The sequence below is a fragment of the Lissotriton helveticus genome, chromosome 2_1 (assembly GCF_964261635.1).
Source record: "Lissotriton helveticus chromosome 2_1, aLisHel1.1, whole genome shotgun sequence".
Classification (NCBI taxonomy): Eukaryota; Metazoa; Chordata; class Amphibia; order Caudata; family Salamandridae; genus Lissotriton; species Lissotriton helveticus.
The window spans coordinates 1,452,272,903-1,452,285,562 of NC_136059.1; the positions used below are offsets into that span (position 1 = coordinate 1,452,272,903).

Sequence of the window (12,660 nt, forward strand, 5' to 3'; positions counted from 1 at the left end):
CTTTGTGTGATGGTGCAGTATGACAATGTCCGATTAAATTGTTTAGTAGGCTGTGGGGGGCAGTGAGGCCTCCTGGACTGGGCTCCTGGAAGACTGATATTGACTGGTGCATGCTCCAGGAAAAAACGGTGTATGTGGCACGTGGATGCCCACGGAAATGGATTGAAGTGTGGTCCAACTGGAATGAATATAGAGGCAACATTTGTGAACCCCCCGAATTGCCCCGATTGACGAACCGCTCGCACTGTGAAAAGTAATGTGATACATTGTTCTGACTACTCTTGTACTGCACATGCTCTGTGATTTCCCGCGATGCACATGTGAATATTATGTATCTTGACTGCGTTGACCACCTATTTTATGTTAATAAAAAGAATTTAAAAAAAGAGAATACAAAGCGCTGTAGCGTTGTTGTGCTACAATAAACTCCTAAGGTTCTGATTTATATATTTATTGTGCAATTGAAAGCATTTGTTAATGTATAGTGTGTATGTATGTGGGCGTATATGTTATTTCTATAGTGTGAACCTAGACAAAAGTCAGCGGCGTACTCTACGTGGTCAAAGACCAGCATAAAGTCAATGAATACTAGGAGAAAATGTGGGTTGTGGACAGTTGATGCATTGAAATGCGTTCATTAAAAAGGTCTTTGACTCTTCCTAAATTGGAGCAGTGTTTGGGCGGTCCTGATGGATACAGGGACATTGTTCCAGATCCTGCGTGCATAGATTCAGAAGGCCTGCTGTTGTTGTAAACGAATCTAGGACCCTAGTGTAACTTTTCCCGATTCATGCCCTTATATAGGTATACTTTACCCTATCCTTATATAGGCATAGAAATCATTACCATATTTGGCCTGAGCCTTACAGCCCAAATACGGCAAGGCTACTTCCACTAAGTTCCGAGAATTCACAACGATTTCTTGGAGAAACCCGCCTTCAGCAGCTAGGATCTTCCCCCTGCTTGAATATTAAGTTATCCAAGAAATCCTGGAGTTTTCTAGGAATTGAACCTTTGAGTGACGTTATTAAGTCCAATCATGCGTCAAACTCGGCTCCTTCATGGTATAAATATGCCTACATTTGCCCAAACTAACAAACGGTGGTTTGTGGAGCAGATCGACTAACTACTTGCCCGACGCCCTGCAGCAGCAAGTGCCGAAGGAAGCTGACCCTCCAGCAGACGCACTGAGAGACGCGGTTTCTTCTCTTGCCGAGAAATCCAGCTCCAGTGTTTCCAGCTTACCCTTGCGGGTATCTGGGAGATCGAGTCCTGAGAGAGAGATACAAGACCTCCTTAATTCTAAACCAAGGTACGGAGCTGATTAGACCCTTCGAGAATTCTTGATTAGACTCTTGGCAGATTCGAGGCAAAGAATACTAAACTTAAAACTACTCCTAAAAACGTATTTCTTCCCTTGTGCTAGGCTTAGGTCAGGTACACCAGGGTAGGCGTATTTTAGAAGCACCAGTTGAGTAGTTTTAGCCATCTCATTTATCATTGTATGTATTTTATCTATTTAAAGCAACTTATGGCTTAGAAACCATATCATGCTTTTACAGTACTACTTTATAATACTGTTTGTATTATATGCCTTGTACTTTATAACCAGCATTACTATTGTAGCAGTACATTTCTCATGCTTGAGACAGAAGACTGTTCAATAAATACCTTTTATTGAAAACGCCCGTCTCTCTAATTTCTCAGCAACTCTGGTGAAACTAAGTATACACGATTGACTGAGTAAAATAGTTATCTATTGTTTCCGCCACTCTGAAGATTGATTTCTTATTCTCGGGAAACAAAGTTGTCATGTTATATGGTTGTCAGAAACTAATCCCTTCTTGTACTTTCGAGAAAGTTGCTAGTGGCCTCTGAGCTAGCTGGCACACACATAATTAAGTCTAATATATTCGGCAGAGACCTAGTTGACCTTAGTCCTACGTCTAAACTGCAGTATATATTATTCCAATGCGCAGAGCCTATTGGGAATATAGGAACTACACTACACGCTTGTTTATTATTTTTTACACTACTTAGTCTGCAGTTTGATGGTCTCCTGGTTGTGTGTGTGTGCGCCTAGAACCACCAGAGATGGTGAGCTTCACTTTCAGGGATCCCGCTCAATAGTCATAAGCACTGAATATTCCCTCCCATGTGCGGGGACCCCGAGTGCATTACATATATAATTTTTCCATAACTAAAAAACACAGCCTTAACCAAAAAGGCTAGACAATGCTTCCATAAATTGCATTTGTTCCAATAAATAAATATTTGCTTTCAATTGTTTTAATCGCATTTGTAGGAAGAAAACCAGGTATGCAAAGAGATAAACTGCACCATATGCATTGTTAGCCCACAGTATGCATTGAAAACTCATAACGGAAGAAAAAAAATTAAAGAACTGGCACCATGCCTTTAAGGCAGCCATGACCCCTTGCCTCCCATCATGCCTCAGTGGTTACAATTGGGTCAGTTTTTCTTTCCGGCTCCTTCAGTCAGGACCCTGGAGTTTGAGCTCACACTTTTTTGGCTTTTTTTTTTACAAACATTTACTTTATATTATTAGTAGTTCCTGTTTCACTTGACCTCTTATACCTGTTGGTGTAAGGGGCTATCATTTTCTGACAAAATGTACCTTTTTTCTGTGAAAAGTTGGCTTCCTTGTTTGATCCTTGCTCTTCTTGTGGCAAATGAAGGCTAAAACAGACACCCATGCTGTCTGTATTCTCTGTCTTCCTGAGACACATGTTCCTGAGACTTGTCAGCATTGTAAGAATTTATACAGGCGTACTCTGAGAAATAGAGAGAATCTGCCTGTATGGTCTCTTGGAGAGATAAAAGTCGACTGCTGGATCCAGAGGAAGATCACCCTATAAACACAAGAAAAGAAAACCCATATCTACCTCTAGAAGTACATTTCCTGTGAGTTCTCGATCAACGTCGAAAATGCCTGCCGCAAATAAGAAGAGCAGGTCGCTGTCGCAGATCAATGTCGCAGGTATTGGCGTCGATGTTGCCACCTCCGCTCTTGTTGTGAAAAACGGCAACAGAACATTCATCGACCCACCACTCCATGACAAAGCTTTCATTGTCAAATAGGGTGAAATCGGTGTCCTCTCATCAGCGTTCACTACCGGCACATGATCCTGAGATGCCATAATTGCGACGACTATCGACGTCAGACCAGCACCCTCCGTTGACGCTAACTCGGTCACGTTCAACGTCAAGGAGTCGTTCTCCGTTGGCGTCAACCCTGCAACGCTCAACGTCGAGGCATCGGTTTCCATTAATGTCAACAGTCAACGTTGAGACGGCAATCTCCGACGTCGTCCAGCCAACGTACGACATCAAGGCACCGCTCTCTTTTGGCAGCATCCCTTCGACATCCGACGTCGAGACATCGGGTCCCACCAACGTCATCCCAGCGACATTCGACGTCGACACAAGGTTTGCCACAGGTTTCTGCTCCATGTCGAGACCGGGTAGACAGGGCATCATTCTCCACTGGCGCCGGTAGTTCAAAGGCGCTCGACATGGAGACTCGCAGAGGTCACATTTGATGTTGAGGAGAAGCTCATCATCTAAAGAGCAGTCCAGGAGCTTGACGCTGACCCCATCGCCGCAGTGCACGCCTTCAAGAAAAGGGACATCATCACGATCATCAGCACAGATGCCCCCCACGTTGTCAAGCGGCTCTTCTTCACCTTCTCCTGACAGGAGGACACAGAAAGCGATGCCACAGGACATCCAGAAGACTGAACCTAGCACTCATCAAGAACAGAGGGATCAAAGAGCTCCCCCCTCTGAAGCTTCTGTGCACCTGTCTCCTAGATGGTTATTACCAGTGTGACACTGGCAGAACCCTACTTCTGCTCAATTGGATCAGCCTCAGGACTTCTCAAGTTCTCTCCACCACTCATCTCTTGTGTGGCTGGCAGAAGCTGTAGACCTCTCACCTACAACTGCTCGCCGAGGTCGCGAGCGTTCTTGTACTGGAAGTCTTCCACCTAAAAGACCAAGATCGACCAAACCGACCTGTAGGTGTCATACACCACCTGGACATAGGTCTCCTACATGGTCCTCGTCCACGCACTTGTCAAAGAGAGACTGTTCACTTATTCCCACCTTAAAGTTCTCTCTAGTGGATGACATTAACACCTTCCACGAGGTACTAGCTAGAGGAGCGCATAAGTTGAATATAGAGATGCCTGCTGCTCCAACAACATAATCAGTCATTTTTGAAACTCTACACCAGAGATCAGCCTCAAAAACATTGCTGCCTTTGGTGGCTTGACTCACTCAGCCAGTGATGGACACCTTCCTCACGCCGGTCTCCCTCAAGTCTGCTCCTGCGAGGATTTAAAAAAAACATACAAAGCACCAGAGCAAGATTGCTATTTTTGAGAGCGGATCCTCCACTGGATTCGGTGATAATTGCTGCTGCAAAGAAGACCCATGCAGTAGCGTCTTCATCTACTGTTCTGTCAGTCAAAGAGAGCAATTCCCAGGAATCCTGGGATAGGGTAGGTGTGGCACCTCTGCATCCTTCTTAAAGGTGTTCAGTGCATCAGCCCTGTTGGGGTGCTACGACCGGTCCTTATGGGACTCTCTTGAAAGGTTCTAAGACAAGATGCCAAGGAAGATCGGCAGGATTTTGAGGAAGTGCTCCAAGAAGCAGGCATAGTAGCGAACCAGATGATGAGCGCGGTAGCAGATGGTTCAACCCTTGCAGCACACGCGTAAGCCCATGGAATATGCGCTCGATGTTTGTCTTCGCTCCGACTTACTGCACTCGAGCAGGAAGCCCAACAACACAATTTGAATCTGCCCTTTACCGGTAATCCACTCTTTGAATCCCATGCAGACGACGAAATGGCTAAAATGAAGGCGGAACTCGAAACACTGAAGGTGGTCGGTCTGGAGAAGGAAAAAGATTTCCGTCGTCAGTACAGGCCATACAATTGCAGGCCCTCTCATCAGAGGGTTCCAGTCCCTCAATGGTCACAATGTTAGCAGCAACGTCAACCCACAGCGCACTACCAAGGATGCAGCACTACAAGCGGCTAGGGAGCGCTGCACCATACCTCTACAAAAACCCCAGGTACGCAATGAATAATCTCTTCCTCTGTTTGTTCTCCACTCCAGTAGGGGGAAGTATTCATAATCATCTTCAAGAATGGTGCAGCATTAGAAAAGATCAATGGGTATTGAATACGCTGCAAAATGGGCACGCTCTACGGTTTCGTCATCCACACCAAGCGATTCCTCCAGTAAAATCTGTCTGCCACCAGTTAAAACTACTGCAACAAGAAGTTTCAACTGTACTACAAAAGGCCGTTATAGAGGAAGTGGGTGTACTCTCGTTCTTTTTTGGTGTGAAAGAAAGACCCAGAAGTGGAATTCAGACCTATATTGGACCTACGTCTCCTAAACAAGTCCATCCGCAGGTAGACATTTGGAATGCTGGCTCTTCATCAAATATCCTCACCTCCATCAGGGGTAGACTGGATGTGCTTGATAGACCTGCAGGATGAGTATTTTCATGTGCCAATCAATGCAAAGCATCAAAGTTCTTCGCTTTGTGGTAGAAGTCAAGCATTAACTATACAAAGTGTTACCTTTCGGCCTATAGTCGGCCCCACGAGCCTTTACCAAGTGCATGACTCTGGTAGCAGCGGCCTTGCGTCTGCAAGTACTGTTCGTCTATTCATATCTGGATGACTGGCTGCTAAAGAGTTCTTCTCAACGTGCAAGAGACCAGTATCAGACATGTCTCAACTTGCTCCAGCGGCTAGGTCTCCACATAAACTTTACCAAGTTGGTTCATTAGCCGACTCAAAGGATACATTGTCTGGTCGCGACACTGGGCTCCAAGGTCGCAAAAGTGTGTCCTTCGGAGGAGAGACTGTCATCTATAGTCCTGAAGTGCAACCTTCTTCTTCTCACTCTTCAGCCATCAGTCCGGCAGGTTGCCTCTCTCCTGGAATCAATGACATCTTGCATCTTCCTGGTTCCCAAGGTCAGGTTGAAAATGAGACCCCGGCAGCAGGATCTGGAAGACAAATGGGATTGCGTTCAGCTTGACGGGACGACAAAGTCAATCTCTCCCAGATAACCAGTGCTTCTATCCCGTGGTGGACTCGTCGCAAAAATTTTCTGGTGGAACTTCCATTCCACCAGACACCGCCAACGCAGACACTGATTATAGATGTGTCTCCGGGAGCTGGGGTGGGGGGGAACACATGGTCTTCTTCAAACACAGGGTCTGAGGTTGACCAAGGAGCAGGCATATCACAGCAATATGCTGGAGCTACGGGCAGTACATCTAGCCCTCAAGGCAGTTTCCCCCTCCATTCAGGCCAGCTCCCTATTGGTCCAAACGGACAATACGACCACGATGTACTATCTGAACAAGCAGGGAGGGACCCGATCTCGCCCCCTATCCCTGGAGGCTCAAGCGATATGGCATTGGCTCCTGGCCAGATGACTCACCATTACAGCGTTTCACCTACCAGGGGAACAAAGCACTCGAGCAGACTCCCTGAGCCGTCATTTTGCAGACCATCAAGACTGGGTTCTGCACGACGACAAAGTAGCAGATCTTTTCAGCGAATCGGTCCAGCCGCACATAAATGTCTTCGCGGATGAAACCAACACAAAATGCCAAGACTTTGCGTCAAGATAATACCCACCAGGAACAAATCGGAATGCCCTTTTGATCAATTGGTCCGGGACCTTTCTGTATGCTTTTCCGCCAATTTCTTCCATCCTGAAGGTCATAACCAAACTGTACCACTCCACAGCCAGGATGATTCTGATCGCTCTGGACTGGCCACGCCAGTGGTGCTATCTGGACCTCCTACACCGCTCAGAGCACCACTCAGGAGGCTCCTGTGCAGGTAGGATCTCTTTTCCCAACTGAACGGGAGAATCCATCACTCCAACCTTCCCTTGCTAAACTTGACATCATGGCTCCTGAGTTCCTACAATATAGGCATCTAATACTTCCACAGGAGTGCATGAACATTCTAAGAGAATCATAAAGACCTTCCATGCAATGCTCCTATGTGTTTAAGTGGAAAATATTTTATATGTGGTGTGTACAGAAAGGTTCCATCCTATTCAGGGGCAAGAGGAGGTAACACTACCAAATATCCTACACTTAGCTAATTCAGGTTTACAGTTTGCTTCAGTTAAAGTGCACCTTGCAGCCATTGCGGCCTATAGAAAATCACCTTCTCAACCATTGTTCTTCCAGCTTATGTGGTTAAGGATTTCTTGCAAATATTAAAGAAAGTCTTCCTACAAGGTTCTACCCCGCTTCCCAACCCTCTAACCCACACAGGAACACACTCTAGTCCTATCTAAATTAATGCCCCCCCCCCTTTGAACCGATACACTGAATGACACTACAGCATCTTATGTGGAAAGCTGCTTTCTTAGTAGCGATCACCTCGGCTCGCAGAGTGATTGTAATCCAAGCTCTCTGTTCTAAAGAGCCATACACAGTTTTTCACATCAACCGGGTAATAAGGAGAACTCGCTCTGCGTTTTTGCATAAGGTAGTGTCTGATTTTCACATTGATCAGACCAATTCACTACCAACGTCTGCCTAATCCCCACCACACCAGCTGAAAGGTCTCTGTATTCTTTAGACCATAAAGTCTTGAAATTCTACTAGAGAGGTCCAAGGCCCTTAAGAAATCTGATAATTTGTTAATTATTGTTCCATTAGAACAGGTATCCCAGCCTCCAAACAATCGATCTGCAGATGGATAGTTTCTTTTATACGACTGGCTTACCAGTTATCCAACAAACTCCTTGCGGCTACACCCAAGGCACACTCCACAAGGGGAAAGGCAGCTACTGCGGCCCTGCTTCAAAATGTTATCATCTCTGAGATCTACAAGGCAGCCACATGGAGATCAGTACCTAGGCTCATGAGGCAATACTGTCTCGATTCAGATACGAGAGCAGACACTCAAGTGGGCCAGGCCTGGTTGATAAATTTGTTTCAATGTTGAGAACAGCAGCTCATGATTCCTTATCATTTGTCCACAGAGGTAGGTGATGAGCTTTCTACTCGATTCAGTGCTTATGACTGTTGCTGAGGACCCCCTGGAAGAGAAGGATAAGTTACTTACCTGTAATCCTAGTTCTCTTCCAGGGGTATCCTCATCAAAGTCATAAACAACCCGCTCACCTCCCTGGACAAATGATCAAGCAGTAAGTCCTCTCTATATGCCCTGATCTTCAGATCTCTGTAAAGAACAACTGACCTAACTGTCACTACTTAGGCATCATGGGAGGCAAGGGGTCAAGCTTGTCTTAAAGGCACAGTGTCAGTTCTTTCATTTGTTTTCTTCTGTTATGTGTTTTCAATGTAGCCTATGGGCTAACAATGCCTATCTTTTTCCATTGTAATTTGTGCAGTTCAATTCAATTCCAATCTTTATTCGATCAAGTTAAAATGATCATAAAAGCACAGATAAAAAGAAATCTAGTTTCATAAAAGTAGCATTTACCCCCTCTAGTTCATCATAAATTCTCAGATAAAAAACAAGCCTAATACAATAAAATATTTCATATGTTAAAAAAAGAATATACTATACAATTGGGTTAATCATGAGGTAAGCTCACAAAACTGACACCCCACCCTTCCTCTTTCTCATGCAGGCCCATATGAATGTCGCTACCGAATAAAAAAAAATAAAAAAATCAATGGATCGGATAATGATTTAAAGAAATATAGTGCCACCCGACGCTGGTTAAAATTCCTTTGTTTTAAGATTAGGTTGAGGTAGTGATTCCTTTCTTTGTTCTAGAGCCTGCAGAAAAAAAACTAAATGCAACTCTGTCTGTAATGAAAGATTGTCACATGGGCATATACTTAAGTCTGAGTGATTGTATGTTTTTTCAGGGTACCCAAGCATCAAAGGGATCATGTTCAAACGGAACCTCAGCAATATAAATCTATGTTGCGGCCAAGTGACATTTACGAAGTATAAAAAACCCTCTTCTCGTAATGGGGGATTTTGACGATATAAACAGACCGCTTGTTTCTCTTTATGGTGTTCCTTTCGCTTGTACTCAGACCTCAATAAAAACATATTTGTGACCTTTTTTTTGGAGACCTTTCGGCAAGCCAGTGGATTATAAAACAAATCAGGGAGGCCGATCTCCTTTTGAGCAGATTCCACATAGCTTAGCCATCTAGAGGTCTTCCACGTATCCATGCTTAAACAACTCTTTATTATTGTTTGGGTGAGTGTTACTGTATCTCTCTGCCAGATTGAGTGCCAGAGGAAAATCGGGGCTAGCTGTATAGAATCGGAAATGTAGGATATGGCCAATTCTGAAAGTAAGATATAGTTAGAAGTCGAGGGAGGAAGGCCTACTATGGATTTAAAAAAACTGTTTTCAGTGAATTGGAGTGGTGTCGATGTTACCACTCCTCACACACCCGCTCCATAGGTCGCTGCTGCCTTTACCTTTGCCTGATAGATGTTTTTCATGGGTAGAATAGGTTTAGCGCCCAATTTCCGAGTGAAGGATTGGACAGCAGCGATACCTCTATCCATTGCCAACTTCCTTCCTTCTATCAACTTGGACCATGAAAGAAAGGTCTTTGTCAAAGAGGACCCTCGGTTAAGGGAAAGAATCCCCCACATCTATTTTTTTGGCAACCCCGTGCAGATAAGGTGTTTTGTCTTTGTTTTTCGCCCCCGCTATTATTACAAAGGATTTGGTTTGGTTTACCTTCAGTTGAAGGGAATCCATGAAGGAGACATATGCATTTATCAATCGTTGTAAACCAAGTCCTGTTCTGGCGATTAACACCACGTAAGCCAATATTGGTAATAGTTGGGAGTCAAAAACAGGGACATCCTGGGAGGCCATAGTGAATGCTTTCTCGACTCCATTAGAATATAGGGAAAATGGAAGTGGGGCAAGTACACAACCCTGCCTTAGTCCTCTAGGAATTTTGAAGGGGTGTGTACAGTCTCCGTCCTTGGTACAACGGACTGTTGCCACAGCATTTAAATAAGATTGTCTAATGAAGTCTAGTATTGGTTGGTCGATCCCCATCACCTCCATAATATTCCATAGCTTAGCATGGCCCACACAATCGTATGCGGGTGTCAGATCCATGAAAGCCATGTAAAGCCCTTTCTCCCTTCATCCTAGTACATTTTTCTATGGTCAGTGCTAAGTTTAAGCACTGATCCACGGTACCCCTACCCTGCTGAAATCCATACTGGGCCTGGATCAAGATGTTATTTTCCTTTGCCCACCCCTCTAGCCTAGAGAGGAGGAGGCGATCCATCAATTTAGATTTTGTGTCCAATAAGGAAATCGGTCTATAATTCTTAGGATTATCCCTGTTTCCTTTTTTTATGGATTGGTATGATCACACCTGTTGACCATGATGGGGGTGGACCTACTAGAACTATACTATTCATTACATTTGTCAGGAGCAGTGCCCATAGATCTAGGTTTTCCTGGAAAAAATCGATTGGGAAACCATCCGGACCTGGAGCCTTTCCCTTACTGCAGGATTCTAGTCCGACTTTGACTTCGTTGAGTGAAAATACGAGAGGGTCATAAAAGTTTTGCTCTACAGTCATGGAGGGGATTGAGAGTTGGATTTTAAAGCAAAGATGTTTTCAAAATGGGATACCCAAGTTTCCTCATCCACATTTGTATCTATTGTGGGGTCGTTATGGTTTTTAAAATGATATGCATTTACCAATTTCCTAAAATCGTGGCTATTTCCTGTGCTAGCCGCCTTGTCAAGATCTGCCCATAAGTTCTCCTTAATGGCCCCTTTCTCTTATTTTTCCGTACCAATTTGTACAAGGCCCGTAGTGTTTTTATCTCTTCCGGAACTCTGGGCCTAGTTTTCAAAGCTAAGGTCAATGCCTCCCTTGCTTTAGAGCAAGGTTATTCAAACCAACCCCTGTCCTTTTATTTATTCGACTTTTTTGTGCAAATACAGTCCAGTTTTACCTTCTCTAGAATATCACAGAAAGCCAACACCACTCCCCCTGCATCAGCCTCCTGATCTAGGCACAGTAATATGTTATCTTGTATATTTGTTATAACATCTGAAGTCATCTTTGTTCTATCAATGCGTGCCCATTTCAGTTGGACTCCATTTTTCCTTGCCACTATTGTAGTTCCAACTTGCTTGTGGTTATGTGTGTCCCATATAGATACTTTCATCTTCATAGATAAAATAGAATGATCACTAAAAGTTATAAAAACGTTTCCTACCCTGGAAACCCTTAATCTGAAGGGGGTCATTAGAAGTATATAATCAATCGTTGACTCCTGCCCGTTTCGGTGGAAAGTTCCCCCTGAGTTTTCTATAGCAAGATCTGTATCACAGACTACTTCCATATTTGGGGAGACTAATAACCTGTTTAGGGAGTTGCCATACTCATTATGAGTAAAGTGATATATAGGGTTAACCCCCCATATCCTCTAGTCCACAAACTGGGAGTGTATTGCAACTGCATGGGTGAATGTTAAAATCACCCATCCAAATAATATTGGCATTCACACCCTTTAAATTTAGTACAATGTTTTCTATTGCCTTAAAAACCTCGCCCGCATTTAGGTGCATCTTTGGGCCAAATCAGTTATTGTAAAAATGTACTGATAACCATATCCCTTCCTGTTGTATCTCCAACGTCAGGATAAGGAAATTTGAATTCATACAATCCCATTTTTTCACATTGACCTTTAGATCATTTCTATGTAGTGTCAAAATGCCTCCCTTTGCCCTTCCCGAAATTGATGTGTGGCTTTAGTCTGGAAGGTGCGGTAGCCATTGATGTACACTGGCCCCACAGTCCACCTTTCCTGAAAACATATAATTTCATGCTCTTGCCATACACTTAGCCAGTTATTATCGCTCAGTTTGGGAACAATACTAGCTACATTCCATTAAGCTAATTTTAAGACCACTTTTTGTTTCCTCTGTTGTCTTGTTGGTATCTGTGGTATATTGCTGGTATCGGGGGGCCAAGATGTGCTGATTCTCACTACTCTCTGTGTGACTTAGTTTCACAGACTTTAGTCAGTCGCAGGCTTCTAGATCAGAGAGGGGTGCAAATCTATTTTCAAGTCTCAAATCTGTTAACATGGGGATCCCCCACAAGGCCTCCCATGTCTGTCTCTCCATATGTTGGAGGCAGCTCCCTGTTGCTTGTTGGAAGAGTGGTATATAAAAGAAGCCCAATGGAAACACAGTAATATTGGAGTCTCGGTCAGAGACATTACCCAAATTGTCCAAAAGGAATCTGACAATAAAACCATTATTAAAGTTTGACCACGCAATCTCCCCACATTTATTTCCTTGTGGGCCCTACCCAGGTGACTCTTCTAGCCATAATCATTTGACTTTGTAGATTCCCGCCTAGGCCCCCCTCCCCCTCCAATTTTTGGACCACTCAATGCATGGCTTTAGACATTAGTTGAGATGTTGATACTGCCTGGCCCTCCCGCAGTGGTGGCACATTTACCAATACCACCACCAGGGGATCAGCTGCTGGGGGCAAATGTAAAGTCTGAGTTCCAGCCGTCAATGCTCCACAGGCTGATCTTTCATTCTTCTTGTTGGCTCCAGGACTGCCCTTCCCTGGAGGTAAT

At 44.3% G+C, this 12,660-nt stretch overlaps 1 protein-coding gene across 2 annotated transcripts in view; it reads left to right on the forward strand.

Moving 5' to 3' along the window:
* The window catches only part of CCNI (cyclin I), a 431,201-nt gene that overhangs the window by 111,250 nt on the left and 307,291 nt on the right, over positions 1 to 12,660 (forward strand). The gene's annotated exons all lie outside the window — the stretch shown is intronic.